Genomic DNA, 21,690 nt, shown 5'->3' on the forward strand with positions numbered 1-21,690 from the left:
TGAGACAGGGTAAGCGGTTATTGACCCTGTCTACTTGCATGATCATCTTCACTGCTCTGAGTATTCCCATCCCCTCACCTCCTGAAATAACTGCTTATGTAGTCCCTTCCTAGCCTGATCTCCCCTCCCCACCAAATAATGCAGGTTTAAACTTAATAACATAAATAACATTTATGTATTTATCTATTGATTGATTGATTTTCTGAACTGGGTGTTTTTGGAAGAAGTAGGTTAAGGCTGGGTTACACCAGTAGGTTGGTGAGATGGATTACACCAATTTGCCATCACTTTTGCCACTTACATGGCCAGATACTCATGTTATTTCTCTTATACCAGGCTCAGGTGCTTATCATGTCCATTCATGAACTTTTTGCTAAGTGAATAAGCTTAATCTGCTCTCCATAAGGGTTAGATGACCACCAGAACTGATGGAGGAAAGGACTGGACTGTGCAGTTGGGCAGGGAGAAAGAGAAAGGAGCACAATCATTTGCTGACAGCGTGTGGCTACAGATGTGAGCAGATGAGGCAACCTGGGACTTGTAGGTAACATTTTTTGTATAGTTGCTCTGCTAGATCTGGAGGGTTGGTAACTTCAGTACATGAGAAGAGACTGATGATGAGTTGGCAACTCCCCCAACTAGGGCTGGTGGATGCCCAGGTCCTTATTAGAAGTGTTCAGTGAGATAGAGGTCTCTAAATGCAAACTTTTGAGAAACCAGTCAGAAGTTTGTGGCTTCTTCAGGCTACAGCAGGAAACACCATCAAAAATGAAAGACATGTTTGGTGAAAGCTGCTGAGCATGCTTGATTGATGGATGCTTCAGAGTGCCTGTCTCTTTGAGGGTTTGATAGGATTCTGGTGGGATAAGGAAATGCAGTTACTGCTGACCGCTGCCTGGGTCCTCCCCCTGAGCTAGGTGAGGGTGGCTTGGCAGAGAGCTAATCCACTGAACTGCAAATATGGACTGCCCTTCAAGTGGTGATGAGGATGGAAAGGAACAAGAGTTACTGGCTGGACTCAATCTTTTAAGGTCTTCTCCAACAAAAATGATTCTGTGATTCTCTGGGATTTAATTATAGTATTTGAATTTGTTTGCCCACCTATCTCCTGAATATTAAGGGTCCCCAGGCGCCTATAGGAGAGTGGAGAGCTGGTCTGTGACCTCTGCAACACACCCTTTGAGACAGATGTGCACCCATGTGCCAGTGAGGGGCAAATAAATACCTTTGCTGTTCTAGTTCATAAGTGTAGGTAAATGAGAGGACTAAGCTCTGATCTCCCTCGATTTTCAACTCAGACGTCTTTGTAATCCAGCCTGCTCCTATTTATACAGACAAATGTCAGCTCAGCAGGATAAACAGCATGATTTCCCACTCTCCCTGGTGAATAAGCTGGCCCACTTTGTTACAAGTGATTAGGCCATTAACTCACCAACTCCAAACAGGACTAAACAGGAATTAAATGCTGTGGGGAAGATTTGTTCGGTGGCATTTTAACATCTTCTGTTCCTCAAGGCAAGATCCATAAGGCTCTTGCTTGTAGCCAATGACCTGTTCAAATTAACCCTGAGCACTTCATTGATGAACGTGTTGTGCAATTTCACCTGCTCTTTCCATCAGACTTTTCAATGGTCTCCTATGTAGTTGCACCCTTCATCGCAGCTGGGAGCTACAGTAGCTGTAAAACATGAGGAGTAATGGAGCTCATCTCTAATTGAAATGAACACCTTAGATTATACGTTGGAGCTTCCTGTTTTATTAGAGGTTGTTCCTTTCCCCTGTGCTGTCATTGGAGAAGTTACACCACAAATTTGCAAGTTCTCCAAATAATAATGGCCTTCTGGTGGAGAGACCTGGGCTAGAGGGGTGAGAACCCTGAGAAACACAACGTCCCGAATACTCCATCTGCCACACAGCCAGGGTATATGCAAGCCTGGAGGATCTCAGCAACGGGAGGTGCTGATTACTTGGTCCTGTTCCACAGCCCAGCTGACATGGAGCTGTCTGTACCTGTAGGACCCCATCAGCCCTGGTATGAAGGAGCTGAAGCTTTCATATTAATGAATCATAGAATCTGGGTTGGAAAAGACCTTCAAAGGTCATCTAGTCCAACTTCCCTGCAATGAGCAGGGACATCTTCAACTAGAGCAGGTTGCTCAGAGCCCCGTCCAGTATAGCCTTAAATGTCTCAAGGGATGTGGCATCTACCACCTCTCCGGGCAACCTGGGCCAGTGTTTCACCACTCTTATTGTAAAAAATTTTTCCTCATGTCTAACCTGAATCTCCCCTCCTTTAGTTCAAAACCATTACCCCTTGTCCTGTCATTACACACCCTTCTAAAAAGTCTTTCCCCATCTTTCTCAGAGGCTCCTTTTAAGTACTGAAAAGCCACAGTGTCTCCCCAGAGCCTTGTCCAGGCTGTACAACTCCAACTCTCTCATCCTGTCCTCACAGCAGAGCTGTTCTAGCCCTCTAATCATTTTTGTGGCCTCCTCTGTCCCCTCTCCAACAGGTCCATGCCTGTCCTGTGCTGAGGGCTCCAGAGCTGGACACGGGACTCCAGGTGGGGTCTCACCAGAGTTTTGCTGACCCCTGTCTGAGACCAGTGCCTCAAAGCCTGTGTGGTTGGGAACATGCTTGGCCCTGACAACCCCACTGCAGGACAAAGCTGCCAATGCAGCTGTAATCCCAAACCCGACAGCCCAGAGAGGACCATGGCTAAAACTCGTGGCTCTGCTCTATATCTATTGTGCTGTTCTGGGAGCAGGGTGCTGTGAGAGCCCAGCAGCAGAGCAGCCCTCATCCAAAATTTTCTGTTTCCTCCATTTTCTAGCTTTTCTTTCCTTTGCAGACCACTGATCAAATTTCTAAAAAAGGCCCTAATACTTGTCTGTGCTTGGGCTTTCCCTCGTCCTCTGCACTTGAGTGGGCTCTGCAGCTTTGCAGGGACGTGTGGTCACAGCTCCAGGCAGATGGTCCCCAAGCACGCTAGGGAAGGATGTCCAGCTCCCCACCTCTGCCAGCTGCATGTAGCCCTGTCAGGATTTATTTTACACCACCTTTGTAAATAAAATGCGTTAAAATGGATGTGCAATTCTTTGTTTTTTTTTGTGGGAAGACTTGGCTTTTCTCATGGCTTGGTTACCACTACCACAGGTCAGCTTGCAGGAGATGCTGGGAGAGTCCTTTGTCAAGTGAGAGGCCAGGGTGTCTCTGTCTCTGCAGGTTAAGATGCTCAGTGACTCACTGCAGCAAAGGTGGGAAGGTGACTTCGAGCAGGCACAGCCTTCAGCTGCCAACAGGCCTCTGCAAAACAAATGTGACCCCTCGGTGTATCATTTTGTTATTTCTTCACAATGACGTAGGCAAGGCTGGTGTGATGCTTGCAAATTAATTTCAGTCCCTGTCTGAAAGACGCCAGGGAAGCATTAGATAATGAAGGCTACACAGCCTCCATGCCTCCTCTGGGTGGGTGCAAAAGACACTCTTGTGTTTCCTCACACTGTGATCAGTGCCATTCAGAGGGTTTTAATGAGTTACACAGAAAGTTAGGAGCAAAACAAGGAAAAAGGCAATCCTTACCCTCCTGTGAAAGCAGAACCATAACAGCCCCTTATATATAGATAGTCAGGACTAGAAAAGAAAATGGCCTCACCCATAATTTATGGCTCACTGTATAGCCACAGAAGCTTTACCACTTGCAAATACGACCCTTAGTGGGTTATTAACCTGACTCTCAAGAGGCTCACGTTAACATATCCATCCTCCTGTTAATTAATTAGCTGAAATATGCATGCCTTCCTCTGATGCTAGCTTGCAAAGGGTAACATGAATTTTGATTACACTTAGTCTCATGCGAAATACAACAGACGCTCACACTATGTAAATACTGAAAGGCAGCTTAGAAACCTCTGTGATCCAACAGGATCTGAGCACAAGTGCTGGTGTCTGGCAATCCGTAAAAATATTTCCACACAGAGCTGCCATGATATTAAAAATAAAGTGGTGTTTGTTTCATCATAGGCTTGGTTTTGACAGGAATGGGAGCAGTTTTAATACTAATGCCAGTCAGGCAGTAATTTTACTGGGGCATTATCAATACTCTTTTCAAACTTTCTTTATGAAAGAGATATAAATTTATTTGTACCCAGAAACCTATAGTCTACAAAGCTGCTATAAAGCTTTGGCAGTGAATAGCTGACTTCGAATGTCCTGCTACACACCTTTCCCAAACATTTGATACGCAGCAGGTGAATGCGAAAAGCTTATCAGTCCAGCCCAGCGTTATATCCTGTCATAACTTTGCACAACAAAGGAAGTTTCTGTCCTTGCAGAGCTTTGGTGTTGCGATATGTACCGAAGCTCCTTCCGAGAAACCACTTTAATCCTTGGGAAGCCGAAATCACAGAGAAGGGGACAGGGATATTGCTCCTGCTAACTGCAATTTTATCAGCACCCAGCCATATCAAAGCGCATGGGTGCAACAGGGTAGGCAGCTGCGGGCAATGGAGGGATGCTCGCCTTGGCTTCTGCTTCAGCAGAAGAAAAAGAGAGCCTGGGCCATGCTTCCAGGGCTACATTTCACTATCCTAGTACTATAAAACAGGAAATAAAAGGAAAGGCTGAAATTTATGTTTGAACTTATTTGATTATAATTTCTTCTATTATATCTTAGGGAGAGATCTTGTGGACAGTGTTAAGTTGGGTTTGTTGAGGAGGAGGGAGGGAAGATTCCTTGGACACCATGCCACCACAGTTATTTTCTGCCTTGTGAAACTGCTGGGGCTTTGCAGCATAGAGAGCTGGGCTCTGTAAACACCCGGGCTTGTTTGGCATCAGCATGTCAGGGAGGAACAAACTCACCCATCTGAAGGGGACTGGAGCTCTGCTGCTTTTGTGCAAGTGGCCAGTGCAGAAGGAGATGTGGACTTCATGTGTTTTCATGCCAATGGAAAGGTATTTGCTGAGCCTGTCAGCCTTCAGATCTGCCCCATTCCCTGCTGCTGGGGTGTAACAGAAGAGTGTGTTCCTCCTCTTCCCCACCAGCCCCATTTGATGAGGGGAGAGCACAACACCGTGTCATAGAATCATAGCATCATTTTGGTTGGAAGAGACCCTTAAGATCATTAAGTCGAACCATAACCTAACTCTAACACTAAACCATGTCCCCAGGAACTCATCTATACATCTTTTAAACAATTCCAGGGATGGTGACTTCACCACTTCCCTGGGCAGCCTGTTCCACAGCTTCATAGCCTTTTCTGTGAAGAAATGCCTCCTGATATCCAATTTAAACCTCTCCTGGCACAAATACAGGCTATTTCATCTCATCCTATCACTTGTTACTTGGGAGAAGAGACCAACCCCCTCCGTGCTACAACCTCCTTTCAGGTAGTTGTAGACAGCGATAAGGTCTCCCCTCAGCCTAATTTTCACCAGGCTGAACAGCCCCAGGTCCCTCAGCTGCTCCTCACCAGACTTGTGTTCCAGGCCCCTCATCAGCTTTGTTGCCCTCCTCTGAACTCTCTCCAGCATCTCAGTTTCCATCCCCACTTCCGACCAGAGCCTGGGAGCAGGTGGTGAGTAGGTCCTGACCGCACCTCAAATGCATGAGGGGCACAAAGCAGCAGCACTGGCCAACATGGCAAGGAATAATCCAAGCATGTTTGCTCTTGTGTGTTCCTTGTCTGAAGTGCATGTGGCTCCTGTCTTGCCCTTGGTGTGCTGAGGCGTTCTCAATCAGAGGGGATGGCAGGTGGGGAGCACAGCACCCATTGGCATGGATAATACATGTCTTGGTATGGTCTGCATTTCACTTTGGCTGTGCTGGAGGAGAAGAGATGAAAAAAATTGGGAAAACAGATCCTCTGCAGACACCTTATGTGTAAAGTATGAACCAAAACAAAACCACTCAATGTTCATGGGCATAAACATGAATTGAAGCAAATACATTTATTAAAAATGTCAAAGGTTTGGGGTGAGTCAACAATGTTGGGTATTAGGAAAAATCTGGAAAAATTTTACTGAAAAAAGACTCTGTATAAACAGCGCGTGTGAATGTATGTGCACATATATGTTCACATGTACACACACACCTCTCCACTCCAACTGTCTTTAAGATGCAATGTCTTATGTGGGTGTAGAAAGAAGCATGATCTGCAAGGGGTTTTATTCCTTCAAATGAAGTCAGTGGGGGAGTGTGTGCTAAATGAAGGTTTGTCTACATACACAAATTGTTTCAATTTAAGTAAATTGGTTTCTAAATTAATTTAGTTAAATCAGTGCAACCCCTTTAGTAGCTAACATTGATTCAGCTTAATTGAGTTTGTTCCCAAATTAAGCTAAATCAGCATAAAGTGCTCATCAACCGATTTGAACATTCACATTAAGGGCTGGCAATTTCTACATGTAAGCCAGACCTGGGTGACTTGGGGGAATATCCTGATATCCCCAGTGTCCCTGTACGCTCAGATGGTGCAGTGACCAGGGAGTGCTGCTCTGTCCTCTGCTCAGTGGAGGTGACTTGGGGATGGCTACCTCGAGGAAGGTGGCATCAGCAGCTTTACTTGCTCTTGAGCTAAGCAATGCTCTTGATGGGTGACACTGTAATTTCATTAGGGTCCAGTGTCACTTGAGAGTTTCTTCCACTATGATTATGTATCAAGTGAATGACAGAAGTTTTTATTGCCAGCCATTAGTAGTGGATTTCAATCAGACCAACAGGGTCACAGCTTAAAATACTCCCGAATAATTTGTTTTTGAGGAGAAAGCAGCACATCTTCTGATCTGGAAAGTAAAATTCTTAGAATTGTGGGCTGACAATATACCCTTTATGTTCAAGGAAACATAAAGCATTGCTTAAAAAAAGAGATGCAAAGTGCAGACAGAGCTGCCTTTTCAGTGTTATTTCCTCCAGAAGTTTTTCTTGGATATTGCCTTAGTGTATAGTAATAATAGGACAATATTTCTTTATGGGGTGTATAATTCAATTAAACATATTAATGAGACAGTCACTTTAAAACAAACATATTCTTCACATCCACTGTCAGAAAAGAAAATGTTTTGCTTTGCAGATGAATCTCATACATACTAGCCAGAAGTTGACTGTTAACCAGGTTAATGTAAAAGCTACTGTAAATGGCACTGGAGAAACGAGGGAAAATAAATCCCTTCATATTCCTTCAGAAATACTGATTCATTGTGTTTGCTTTAAGAAAGAGTACTACAATTCAGCGGATAGGGTAAGCGGATGAGTATGTAATATGTTGTGTTTCAAATGAGTATTCCCTCTTCCATTCTTTTTATTTTTTTTAAATAAAATAGGATTTCTGTCTGACAGGTCAGACTGGAACTGAGAGAGATCAGCCAAGGGGGACTCCGCTCTGCTTCTACAATAAAGGCTTCAAGGTTTTTTTTTTCTTTCTTTCTTTCTTTCTTTCTTTTTTTTTTTTTTAATAGCAGGAAAATCTATAAGACTTGGAGGACTTCAAGAGATCATGAAGTCAGGACAGCAGCAAAACTGCCTCTTCAAGGGCCCCCTAAGAGTTTTCACATCAGGCACGTGTTGTGGACAACAGAAGGTCCTTGTTTAGTAATGAATAAAAGGCCAGCAGTTTTGCTTCTCCACAGCCAGATTTTTAAGCCATAATTGGATCTTGTAACACTGCCAAGGTAAAGGCAGAGGGCCATGACAGGGAAGCCTGACACTGCAAGTGAACTGAAACTAAATATAGTTCTCATGCTGTTTAAAAAAAACCCACACATCAAAGCCCAGAGCACCCGGCCCCATCCGAGACTCTTGCAATGGAACAAAATGAGAAAATGACGATGATAACATATGTATTTTACTGCGTAGCTACAGGCAGGCAAATGAAATAATCCGAGCGCGGCTTTGGCTGGTTGTGATTAAAGATCACTGTGCACCAAGTGATTTGAGACAGAATCCAAACCCCGGCTGCTGAGGGAGCTGCTGGGCTGAGGAGCTGGGGTGAGTCCCGTCTGTGCCTCTGCCAGCGGATCGCCGTGATTTGGGGCTGCACAGCGAGATCGTATCAGTCCCCCTGCAGTAATAGACCTGTTTCACATAGGCTGTTTCAATTGCTGGGTATCCGAAAAGCAGTCGCTCCTTTCCAAATGACAGTGGTGTCTGCCAAAATCTGTAATTTCTCCTTGTGGGCTGCGGTGTCTCCCCAAGATAGTGTGGGTCTCGATGATATATCTGGGTACTGTATTTGGTAAGTCATCCCCAAACACAAAATGTCCGCAGAAAACTCAAGCAGGACTTGCAAAAGGCATAATGCTGTGAATATGGACTTGGTTTACTTTGGGATTTTTTTTTTAAGGGAACATCTAGTAATGACCTAAGATCCTAGATAAAAACTATTGATGGGTAAGAGCAGATAGGAACAGCAGTCAGAGAGAGGGCTATTTTTTGCCTTAGGATAAGAGGCTGGACTAGTTAACTTGCTGATATTCCTTCTACCCCTACACACTACAAAGTTTGAATGGCAATTATCATGCCCTCTATGGCCAGATTTATTCAGAATTGGGAATCTGGTTGGCAGCATTATTTAGGAGTTATCTGGCAAACTGGACTCTGGGTTGAGGCTCAGGTAGCTATTCCCCTCGCTCAGACAACATATGTTCCTCAATTGGGTATGCACCACAGAAGTGGAAACGAAAGAAAAATGGAAATGAACATCCTAGATATTTTCCAGCATGGGAAAGCAAAAGTATTAGAAGTGGGAAGCTTTTACAGTGTTTTGCATTTGAATTGCACCTTTTATTCTAAGACATCAAGTACTTCACACATAAGTAAAATCTGCACCCCACTCAATGCGGCCATTTCTGGGGTAGACCACAGGAGAGGAAGATTAAATATATCCAGAGACATGGGGGGAAAAACACTCACAGGAAAAGTGGGCATCCTGAAAGTCGAAGAAAACAATGGCATCTAGAAAACCTATGTAAGGTACAGGCTCTGTGGGTTACATTTTTCTATTAAGTGGAGGACAGGAGTGAATTTAATCCAGTCGGAACTGCTGTAGATAGTTTCCCTGCTGTTAGGGCTTCCAAACCCTCTTCCAAGAAGTGCAGTAGATCTATACTGCACGTGAAATGTCTGTCTGGCCAGAAAGAATTGCACGCTTGACTTCTGAAGAGAAATACTAAGGAAATAAAATTTTCATGAAGAAAGCATCTGTTGGCTTTGATTCTCCCCTTTCATGGGAAAAAAATGTGTTTTGAAAAAATGAGGTTTTCCTCATATGGTCAATCAGGAGCTACTGCCCTTCAGCTCACTCCTTTCCTTTAATATACAAGGGGATTCCACAGTCACGTTCCTGTTAAATCAGTTGGTGTTTAACCCAGGATGAAGCCTGTGTGTGGGGGTCTGTCCAAGTAATTATATACTGATTTTGTCTATCTGTTGCAATACAAGATTTCCAGCTTTTCAGCAACCTGAATGCCAAACCTGAGGTTTTTGTTTTTGTTTTCATTTCTGCTCTTGTCTCTATGTGTGCATGTGTCTTCTATTTATCCCACATGCAGCTTTTTGGAGAACAAACTCTTCCTACATCCTTTCATGTCTTACCAAATACGCTTTGTATTATTTAAGTCTATCACACTTTTATCCACTTTAATCCTAAAATAAAATAATAAAAGCAATAACACATAGCAGCAGACTTGCAAGCCTTAATGGTAGTTTGGTGGAGAACACCATGGGACTTGAGGAATGATATGGAAGGTATAGATGGATGTCATTTCTCCAGGAGGTACAAGGAGAAGAAGGGAGGCAGTGGGTACCAGTGGTTGTATTTGGGAAGGAACAGAAGAGAGACTAGTTTAACATTTTGGGTAAAGGAAGAAAAACATGGGCAATTATCATGGGCTTTGAACCTGATATTGATCAGCTCATTGAGACAGGCAGTGGATAGTTCTTTTTGAGCAACAGGAAGACACATCAGTAGGATGGCTCTTTTTAGTAGTTAGACATGATAATTGCTTTGATACCTCCGCCAACAGCAACACAGCTATATAGAGCTGGGCTGTTATGTTCCTGAATATGGTGAAGATGATGCTGTTTCAGAAAGTGGGAGGAAATGGGCAGGGAAGCAGCTACTTTAAAACCATTTCTGACTAACAGAGAAGAACAGCCTGACAATCTGAAGGTTAGTGGTAATTTGGATGAAAGCGAGCATGAAATGATAAAGTGTATTATTCCAAGGGAAAAAGCTAGACCAGCTGAATATGGATAATGACTCCAAAAAAGTAGACTTCAGCAAACCTGGGGAACTGGTAAGTAAGGTCTCTGAGGAAAATAATCTCAGGAATAAAGGAATGTCAGAAAGCTGGCAGTTACTAAGCCTATTTTAAAGGCAAATTTCTCTGATGCAGAAGACAGATTGGAAACAGAGTGAGAGACCTGTAAAATTGCCTCAGGAGCTCTTCAAAGACCTGAAAATGAAAAAGACTTGACAAATGGAGAATGCAGAGACCCCAAGTGGAGTTTCCACTGGATTTCTTTCCCTACCATAAGGTGAAGTGAAAAAGGGAGCAGGCCAGAGACCAGCTTGGAAGAGTCCTGGCCAAGTGCTGCAGCAGAGGAAGCTGCCATGGGATGTCATGTGTTGTTCAGGAGAGTACATGGTATGAGAGAGAAGCTGATGAGTTTATGCATGGGTGGCATGGAGTGAAAGGAGCTATGAACGACCTGAAGGTGTGATACCACAGCATCCTGAGACCATAATGAGCACATCGCAAGACTGGCAGAGCTCTGCAGCTTTTTTTCAGTCTAGTGGGATAATGAACTTTGTTTTCCACTTTGTCTTTTGTGCCTCAGCTTATGCCCTTCCAGTAGCGAATACATCAAATCAAGTTCTCAATGTGAATTGGAGATAGAAATGTGATTTCCCACGTTTGCTGCAGTTATGAGAGCCAAATCAGTAGAAGAGACTGATTTGCAGACTTCTCCAAAACTTGGCATTTGGAGGAAAAGCAGACTGTGCAGTGCTACACACCGGGACAAGCCAAGAACATTTATCTCTGCAGCCCATTCCTGTGGTGACAAAGAAACTACAGTAGCTCTGCAGCTGCCTCTTCCTGGGAAGTTCCATGGGTTCACTGCTGGTTTGGGAGAAGGTGACTAGAGGGTTTTCCATAGGAGAAGACCGTATGGCTGTCCATGCAGGTTGAGGAGTGGAGGCCGTAGCTGGTGGGGAGCAAGTTGAGGTTTCCTGATGAGGAGTCACTGCAGTGCGGGACAGGGGCTCTGGGATGCAGGGCTGAGCAGCAAGATCCTGCCGAGGGAGTGTGGGAGGCCAAGGGATGCCCACCTCCCCTCTCCTTTCCTGGGCATGAAGAGGCAGAGGAGCCCCATCAGGCTAGGAGAAAGCAGCCTCTTTGCTCTTTGCCCCCATCCCAGCGTCTTGCTGAGGGCCTCCTGCTCCAGCAGAGCGGTAGGGAATGCCGCAAGTGGCACACCCTCTGCACAGCACTGGGTGGGTCTGTCTCGGCTTTAATTAAAGCTATTATTAGTGCTGTTATGCTCAAAGCTCTCCTCAAACAGGAGAGTGATTGCAGCTCCCTAAGGAGTAGTCGGAGTCCTCCTAGTTGCGATGGTGACCCACCAGCCTCCACGGGTCTGCAGGGTTATCCTGCATGGAGCACTCCTGATGGGGACAATGATCTGCCAGTGCTTACAGGTCTGCAGAGATAGAAGAGATACCACAGGGCTTGAAGGAGCCCAAATTTGCCATTTCGCTACCATCAGGCGTGTGTTTGAAGCTGGTGTTTTACATTCCAGGACCAACTGCTTGATTGCTAATGAATTTGCCTGATGGAGCAGGGACGGGGAAGGGAAGACATGTCATGGCCATGTGCATGTACATGGGGAATCAGGACTGTCAGATGAGGTGCCAAAGCGAAAAGGAGGTGGAGGGAAGGATGAGTAAGAAAAGCCAAGTCAACGCTGGCTGCCTGAAGGTGGGTGGGGTAGGTCACACTGTGAACCAGGGTGAGCCCCATGTCCAGGATTTATAGCCAGCCATGCTGTCTTTCCACACATTAAATCTCTGTGTCTGGCAGAGCAGAACCCTTTTTCCAGGCCACAGCCCTCAGGAATCTGTTGAGAAATCCTTAGGTCTTTCTGAATAAGGCTTTACACCAGGAAATTTACTGGCTTATACCAGAGAGCTATAAGCATAGTCATCCTACTAGTACGATTTCCCTTCTGCATATCTTATGGAGGACTAGAGTTGCCCTCACTTCTGATGCTTTGCAAATTGTGTATGACATTATGCCATTGAATATACAAGTGTTAAATGACAATGAACTGTTTATTCATTACTTGCATCCCTTGATTCTTGGCTGATTTCCACCTGGGCTTCAGGAGAGCTCTATATTGATCAGGGGCTGTATGCTCTGCAAGCTCTATACCACAGGTCACTCATTTTAAGGACAGCAGACCTCGGTGAACTTTGAAGCTGAGACTAATATGCTTGACTCCAAGTTGTTAAAGATATGGTATTAGGAACATGTTTTCTGTATACCAACACCCGATTAGTTTCCTCTCAATTATGTTCCTTACTTGGCAAGCAAGCTAAGGGCCTAAGACTGTGTACTGTAAATAATCTTTGGAAGCTTTAAATAACTATGGTCAGTCATTGTGTGAATAGCAATTTCACAAATATATTAGCTGTTGAGAAATAAGCTTCCAGCAATAGTTGTAGGGGTTAAAGTCTTGAAAGTCTAAACCCAGAAGGCCCCAACCTCAATAAGCAAACACAGAAAGTCCCTGTAAGCAAGTAAGATGCCATCAATGTGCACAAGAACAAATGGGGATCAGAAATTCCTGCGGGCCATGTTCCAGCCTGCCGTTCCCCAGGGCGCAGCTGAAGACAGTGAGCAAAGGTGCATGAGCAGCACCAAGCCCCATCAGGGGCTGGGGGTTTGAGAGGGCAGGTGGCACTTCCAGCAGCAGCTGGCAGAACCACTGACACGGCCACCCCTGCAGGCAAAACTTTTGGTTCTCATTTATTGAGAAGCAGGTAATAATTTTGAACAAAATCTTGACTAAATAATTTTGAGAACATAGGAATAAAATTCCTGGGGGGGGGAGGGTCAAGGCAGGAGTTCTGAAAAACTCTGCAGGACTTAGTTGTACTGCAAATTGCATTGTTTGGCTTAATTGCAGCAAAACTGATTTTTTTTTTTGACAAAACTGAACCCCCAAATCAACATCAACTTGCATTGCTGTTTTCTCTACCTAGTAGTACGCTTGAAGTATCCCATTTGTTTTCACTCGATCAGCTAGCGTTAATGGCAATAGGATTCAAATGCAAAGAGACTTTTGTTATTGAATTTCAATTGAAATCTTTTAGGCAGACATAATAAGAACTTGTCAGTGTGTGTTAAACAGTTTTGCTTGTTATGGTTTCAAATGGAATAAAAGACTGATGCAGATCCCTTAAGCTGATAGAATTTGTGACTTCCACATCAAGAAAAGGCACAGATTTTGTAATGCCTTGGTGAATGTAAAACTCCTCCTTGAGCCAAAGGCCGTCTAAACAGAGGAACCTGAAGTATGGTGATGGCAGCAGCTTGGCAGTGAATGCACAGATTAAATATTTGCTAGAAGCAAAAAAAACCCAGCAAGTGATAATTTGCTACACACTTTGAATAATGAATGCTTGAAGTCTGAAATTTTCTGTGTATTTTCTTTGTGTTTTGAGGGTTGGGGTCAGCAAATATCAATTGTCCTCTGCTTGAGTCATGAGAAAGATTGCAACTCAAGATCCTTTCTTCTTTTAGACCATGAGTACTTACAGCACAAGTTATAAAACTACCTGTTTTAGTGCATTAGATATGAAAGATTCTTAGTGTTTTGTGGACTATGCAATTAAGAGAAGCAAAACGTCTCACACTTTTGCTCTATCTGTTCTCTGTTCTTTGCATAGCCATTGATATAAAATATTATGATAAGATGTAGGACTTCCCAGCTGTCCAGAGAGTTTCTCCAAGACTTTTGCTTAGCTAAGAGAGAGAGCAGAGGCTTTTATACTAAAAATAAAGGCCTGGAACTGGACACCTGGGATCATCAAGTTCCAGCTTCTGCAAGTGAAGGCCGTGCTGAATTGTTTGTGTTTAATTCAAAAGTCACGAGCTGTTCAAGTTCAAAACACTTCCCGACTCGATGATAAACTGCAAGCAGTGAGTACAAAAGGCCAAAGTCTGAAGTTAGCTCTTTTACTGTGTATCTGTGAACCTGTGCAAACCTTTTAATAAACAATGCATGTGTTACTACTTTATTGCTACACTTGGGCAATTCATGTTTCTGATGAATGCTTCATTCCTTAGAATGAGGATGTGAGAGTGAAAAGGAAAACACTTATAGTAGAGTACAAAGAATAATGGCAAATGAGATGCTTCGTACTTTGAAAAGTGTCATCATGAGTACTTATGCTAAGGAATAAAATGCTGCCCTTCTGTCTTGACGGTTTAAGACATCCCAGGGTGTTTAAGGTAAATTTGACTTTAAAACAGAGGCTGGCAGAATGACATGTTGTATAGGACCCACAGAGAGGAAAACAAAACAACCCTTAAAACTTCCACTCTTTCCTTTAGGTCAACTTCTATTTTTCTCCTAACTATGATGTTGGATGAGCCTGAACACTCCAAGCCCAAGCCACTGTCGAGGAACAGCCACTTGTGCAGGAGGAGTTTTAGAACCTCCAGGGTTCCTCCTGGGGTCCTTCAGGGTCAAGGGGTCCTCTGGCTGGAGCATTTTGGTAACCTTGGCATTCACTTCTGATGTAGAAGGTACAAATCACTTCTCAATGTCAGTGCTTCCTCCATCTGACTCTGGAGGTTTGGTGCCGACATTCTTCAGTGTTGTCTCAGCAGATGGCTGCAGAATGTTCATTTGGTCCCTACAATAACCTACACGTCTCTCTTCCCTGGGCTTCCTCTCGTTGACAGGTTTCCATGCCCTACCAATAACCATGCCAAGTAGTATGACAGGGAGAAGGGGAAAGACAGGCATCTCCTTCCTAGAGAGCTTTGCTGATGATGTGTGCTGGTGCTAGATGCATTGAATGCGTTTGGGACTCCTGCTACTCTGCTACTGAGCTGGTCAGCTGTTACAAGAAGACGATTTCCTCCCAGACACAAGAGTTTTGCTGAATTTAGGCATCTTAGCCTTTTATGCAATACCACCAACTAAATTACTATAATCTCGCTAATGTAATAGCCACTTCTTGGCATTGTAAACCAAGTGGTTCCAGCACTTACTAACTAGCACAGCTAAACACACCAGACCTCCCTCCTTTGTCTGCTAATCTGTCATTTAACCTCAAACTGGCTTTTCAGAGTTCTTCAAGGCCATACTTTATTCACATCCCTGAGTCTCTCCTTCACTGTGCCAGCTGTGAAACCTTTGATGGCAGAAAAGCCTTCCCCATGTTGCAATAATGCTGCTCATATTACTGTCTATCATAGTTCTCTGTTTTCCTTTTACTACCCTGCCAGTCTTAAGCTGTAGATGCTTTGGAGCAACGACCATTATTTTGTAAAACTTCTGACATTCACAGTTGGACTTTCTTGTTGTAAAGTACCTGGTCTGAAAGCTCCTATGGCATCATTCGCTTTGATACAATAATATTTAAAATTAATATGAAATCCCGTTTTTTAAAAAGTGAACGTAGGTGCTAGACTTCTGCTTGGAATGATTCAGCTGTTTGACTCTGTAGGGAAGCTGTAAATAGCTCTCATTTTCTAATTATATTAGTGGAGCAATCTTTCTCCATTTCAACTTGTGTTTCTTCACCTGAAATTTACATTTATCCTAGCCTTTATTCTGGGTTTGGTGAAACACATGAGCTTGAGACTCTGTCTAGCCTAACTAACAAGGTTAGAGCTAAGCATGTCTGACACCGAGAAAAAGAGGTGCTGCGCATCCAGTGGTGGACACACAATCTTCTAACTAGGGTCTTCCCCAAGACACTGGTCCTTACAATGATGATGTCTAGAGGCAAACCAGCAAAGGCCATATTTAGAATTTGTTTGACAAATTAGGCAATTAAAAAAAAAACATCATTTAGCCTTGCCCTTCTCAGCCAAGGGGAATTCTGTAGGGATCTGATCCTGCTTGTGCCCATGACAATGTGAATCAGGAGCAATTCTGTTGAAGTATTAAAAAATTGTGTTACTGTGTGTGAAGTATTAAAATTGTGTTCCTGAAAGGAAAACTAGACCCAGAGATTGGAGACTTTTGCTCGTGATAACTAAAGCTTTGTCTAGACTGGGGATTTGTCCTGATTGCTGCCACTGGCTGCCAGCCATTGGTGTTGCTGCACCGATGGGACCCCTTGCATTGGCAGGTTGTGGTGCTAGTGGTGGTGGTAGAGTTTTGTCAGTTTTAGGCGTGGATAATATTCTCTGCTGGATGTGTTGGCTTTCTCCATTTGTACCATGTGAGATCTGTTAGTGTTTAGTTCTCTGGGACTGGAACCTGGCAAATCTCATTTATACATGGGGCCCATGGGTATGGAGACAGGAGAAATGGTAAATTCCCCAAACTTTTCCAGAATTCTCAAAGCCTTTCTAAATTAGCTTTGCTGTCACATATGGGTCTCATGGAGATCACATGAAGGTGTTGGTAGGGACAAAAAGTGAATATTAGCATAAGAAAAGTTTAGTTCTGTTATTTGAGAGTGCTATAGGACAAGAAGTTCAGAAATGCCAAGTTTATCAGCCCATCTAGCCCCTATCCCAACAATGTATTAAGTCATCTTGCTATACAGTTTGCATTACTTTGTCTAGTCTAGTTCTTAATGACTCAACTTATGGAGTCTGCACCACTTCCCCAGGGAGAGAATTTTCCACAATCTGAACTGTTACGATATTTTTCCTGATATCCAGCCTTCGACTTCATTTCATCCCATTAGTCTTATCCTCCTCCTTCTTCTCAAGTCCACCTAAACAATCTTTTTTGATGTTTACACCTTTTGAAGTCTCGTAGACATTTATTTTCCTCCCAGCTGTCTCCCATCCATATGTTCTCATACTTAGCCCATTGATGCTTTCCAATGAAATATTCTGGACGGTATAAATGAGTACGTCATGTGTAAAACAAGCAGGGTCGCTTTTCTGCTCCACTTGGCACTGGTGAAAGCCTCAGCTGGCGTAGTGAATTCAGTTTTGGATTCTGCTCTTTAAGAAAAGATACTGACAAATTGGAGAAAGTTCAAAGGAGAATAACAAAAATTATAAAAGATTTAGAAAATCAGACTTATGAGAAGCAGCTGAAAGAGACAGGCATGTTCTGTCTGCACAGAAGACTGAAGAAAGACATAATAGCTGTCTGCAAATACATGAAATGATGTGATAAAGGGAACAGGGGCCAGTTATTCTCATTAGTCAGAGAGGAAAGAAGCAACAGAAACTGATTTAAGCTGCAGAAAGGAAAATTCCGGCTACATATGTGGGAGATGTGTTTCAGCTACTCAAACAATTAGGCAATGGAACAAGCTTATGTGAAAGGTTACAGAGTTAAAGTGGCTAGAGAGATTCCAGGCTAGACTCAACTGCTGGGGCTAATGAAAAAGAAATCCCACCCTGGTTTTGGAAAGGTAACCAGATGGGCTGCTGATGACAGACTTTCTCAGGCAAATATAGTTTCATATTAGGAATACCATGTTCTCTAATACTAGGGCCTCAAAGAGATGTGCTCAAAAATTGCCCATCTCCCCAGCTGTCCATCTTCCTGCAAAGCAGAGAAAGGAAGGGAAAACGGTAGTTTTGTGGAGACATTGAGAAGACATGGAGAAGAAGGTTATGACTAACCACCTGGGTGTAGACAGGTGCAAGAAAGTTTTGTTTCATGCGCAGACATGGCAGCTTCAGTTCAAAGGCTGAGTGGCTGAGTGGGCACCACACACCAACAGAGTGAATAAGCCCAGCTGAGAGGCATCAGAAAAGCCCAGGCCAGAGCATGGGCAGAGCAAGCGTGGGTATGCATTTTTATAGGTCATCTTATCGCACTGGACTTGCCTGAAGTCACTGAGAAAAATCTATGGAGAAGCTGAGAGCTGGATCCAGGTGTCTGTATTCTCAGGCCAGCACTTTAACCACAAGCCCATCCTCTTTTTTGTAGAGCCGCTTTCTTACTACCTCTTTATGACCTCAACAGTCAGCCATCTGATCCTGCCTGGCTCGTGCATCTTGCATTGCTGCAAACATTTGTGAGGAATTTTCTGTGCGCTAAAAACAAACACCAAAAGCCCAAACCAAAACAACAAGAAAACCCCAACAAAAGGAAACAAAAAATTGAGAGATGAATAGAGAGTAAGCTGATGTTTTGTCCTGATGTTCTCCAACAGGCAAGATATGCCACTGGGAGCTGATATGGCTGTGGGCTGCATATAAAAAGATCAACATCTCATGACATGGTGGCTGATGATTGGCAACACTAAAACCAAAAAACTTAGCCTGCTGTTTTAATCAGAGTCTTCACTGCGAGTCTGCTCCCCTGGAGCTGTACCAGTGACATGAACCTCGTGCCAGCTGAGCAGCACTGATGCCAGCAATGAAGAATAAGTAAGGCTCTTTTCTCGTTATTATAGATCGATTCTTGTAATTGGCGGCTGTGGCTTTGATCCTCAGAAGTCTGCGGGGCTCAGCCCTCCTTGAAGTGAGAACAGTATTTTTACATTGTTTGTGGTAAGTTTAACATATTATGGGGCGTTACTTTCTGGCACTAACGATTGAACTTAAACCAGCATTGCATAATTCCCCAAGATTGCATTACTATGAGCTGGCTGGACATTCCACCAAGTCAGGGTAATGCACAATCTGAAGATGGTTTTAGCACTGGAATCACAAAAGTGTAAACTGGCCAGTGTCCAGCTTGGATGTTCTGCGTTAATTATTGTCACTTGTCAGCGGGTGTTTCTTTATTCTTGTGAGCTGCCACAGTGGAATTACAATTATTCTCTCCCTTTAGTCGTCACCACTACGCAAACTTTATTTGGAGGGAAAAGGTCATGGCAAGGACTCCGAACTGCCCTGGCTGTAGCTCCAGATAAAGAACAAAGGTACCCAGGAAATTCCCTGGAATAAAATTAAGAGACTGTGAAAGTAGCTCTATTTTTTACCTGTCTGCCTGTGGGTGACAGGATCTGTGTGAGTGGGATCTGAAGCCCCTTCTCCTGGCTGATGAGAAAGCTGTAGCTTCCAGCACTACCTGGCACCATGCCACCTAGGAATTGCAGGGGATTTCCTAAGCAGGCATTCCAGGGAGCTTTTCTCAGATGCTTTGGGCTATTGGAATCAGTTTTGCAGTCTGTGCTTTCATATTCCTTGTGATTTTACACTCAACAAAGTAGGAACTATTGTCCTGGGTATATCCTTCTAGGGGGAAATGGAAGGAATAAAACTTTGTGACAGGTGGTGTGAAAGCTGCTGAAAACTAAGTTGGACGCACACTTTTTTTTTTATTTTATTTTTTTTTAATTTTTATTATTCTCAGTCTCTTAAAGTGATTGTGCAATCCTCTTAAGAAGCTGTCTTGGCAGCAGGGTAGGAATGAGGTGTGACAGTGGCTCTTTCTTGTGATTTATTTTCCTCTAAGCACTGAACATGCATTAGACAACATTACCTATGAGCAATTGATAATTTTCCAGAGAGACTGATTTCTCCCCACCAGGAGCATCCATTGTGTCATACTTCTGTTGACTATCTTGCTTTGAAAATCTGCAATTGTCATGATGGTTGCCTCTGAGCTTAAACTTCGAATTTGGCAGCTTTCAGATGCCACCAGCCTCTTCTCGTAGTCTTCTGCTATAAAGAAGGGAGCTGATGAGTAGTGTGAGTCCTTGGGTCTCAGTGTAGCTATGGAGAGACATGATGAGGCATGATAGGACTTAACTTCCCAACATGCATGATGGGGAACCTCTGTTTTTCCTGTTGTATAGAACCATCCGGGTCAAGGGTTTTGTAAAACTGAGGTCCAGAGCTGAGACTGGGGTTTGAAGGTCCCAAGACAATCCACAGGAGGTCTTGCAAAGAATGTCTCAAATGTAACACGGAGTTGTGTTTCTGTGTGTAGTGCCATGTTTGGAAAGATTTGTTTCTGCTTTTGGCCCTTGTGGTTTGGGAGAAACAAACAAACAAACAAACAAACCAACCTCAGGGAGTTAAGCATATGCAGAAGTGTGTTCTTTCCTTCTTGACTTTCTCTATGGAAGAGCACAAGATGGTCCACAGCCTCTCCTTTCCACACTGTAAGCCAGACCACTTTAAAGTCTATCAGTGTTAATAAGTGTTTCCCACTGATACCTGTAAGGTTTGAATTAAGTCACAAATAATGATATAATTTGGTCTTTACAAGACCATCTTCAGTGGATTGTGGTTGGCACAGTTTGTCCCTTAGAACTGATGTCTCCTCCAGATTAAGACAGTGATTTCTAGATACACGATGCCTTCGTATGGGTGACTGAAGCAGTGCACTGGAGCTATTGCCACTCAAGGAACTGGGAGCAGAGCAAATGAAATTGTCTCTTCCAGTACTTCATTGGAAAAGAATTTCTAGGCAAGTTGCCTAGCAGGCACACTGCACTATATTCTTAGAAAGCAATAGATCTATTTAGGACTGCTGTATCTCTTTGGAATTTATAGTATTAAAAAAACCCCTCCTTTTGGCAGGAACTGATCTTCAGTGCTGACTGAGATTTGGAGCTTCTGACTGATAAACTAATCTGAGCATTTCATTAGTAACTGCTTCTCACTAAGTCCTGTTAGCATTGCATCTGAATTCAGGAGGAGAATGAGAAATGAAGCAGATTTCTTGCTGAATTGTTAGCCTCTCTTCACTCACGTGAAGGCATTGAAGGGTGCATATGTATATGCACCCAGGTGGATGTGCAGGGTTTTTGTGTTATACACAATACATATATTCCAGCTTGCTCCTAATCCCTTGCTAGTGAGAGTGCAGATAAACTGACTGGTGACTTGTAATTATTTAACAATCAAGAAATGCCTTGATTTTTTAAATTATTATTAAAAAAAAAAGTATAGGTGGCACAGTCTCCATTATAAGCATTTGTTCTTGCTCCAGTCTAAAGCTTGTGAGCTTTAGTGAGTCATGTCACAGAGCCCAGTTCCAGCTTGACATGTTCCTGAAATCCACATCTCCAAGAGCAGGCTCTTGAGGGAGTGCACCGTGCTCAACATCCATCCAGCCTGGATGCAAAACTTCAATCCAAGGCATTCTGTGGGCACAGTGCTCCAGACTAAGGAGAAAGGCAGGTCTAGGATCATTCCAAGGGATTCCTAAGTGGGGAATAGACTCTCTACAGCCTTCCTGGCACAGCAGAAAAGTGAATCTCCTAAAAACCTGCCACTGGAGTTCTGCAGTCCTTGCTGGAGTGAGACAATTTAGTCCTCTGTTCCTGGTACTGTCACTTATACGCATAGTTTGGCCTTAGACTGAAAGTGAACTCTAGTAATTCATGTTCAAGGATGGAATGGACCATTAGGAACAGCTTACTACATAGGTGTGGATGGTAATATTTCATCTTAAGGCACACTTTCCAGTTTTGCTTGGAGAACTCCAACATAAGAAGTTCCTGACCTTCATGTGGAAAATTCTCGGACAATCCTTGGGGAACTCAACTATGTGAAGTCCCTGAGAA

The sequence above is a fragment of the Nesoenas mayeri genome (assembly GCF_963082525.1).
Source record: "Nesoenas mayeri genome assembly, chromosome: 2".
Lineage (NCBI taxonomy): Eukaryota > Metazoa > Chordata > Aves > Columbiformes > Columbidae > Nesoenas > Nesoenas mayeri.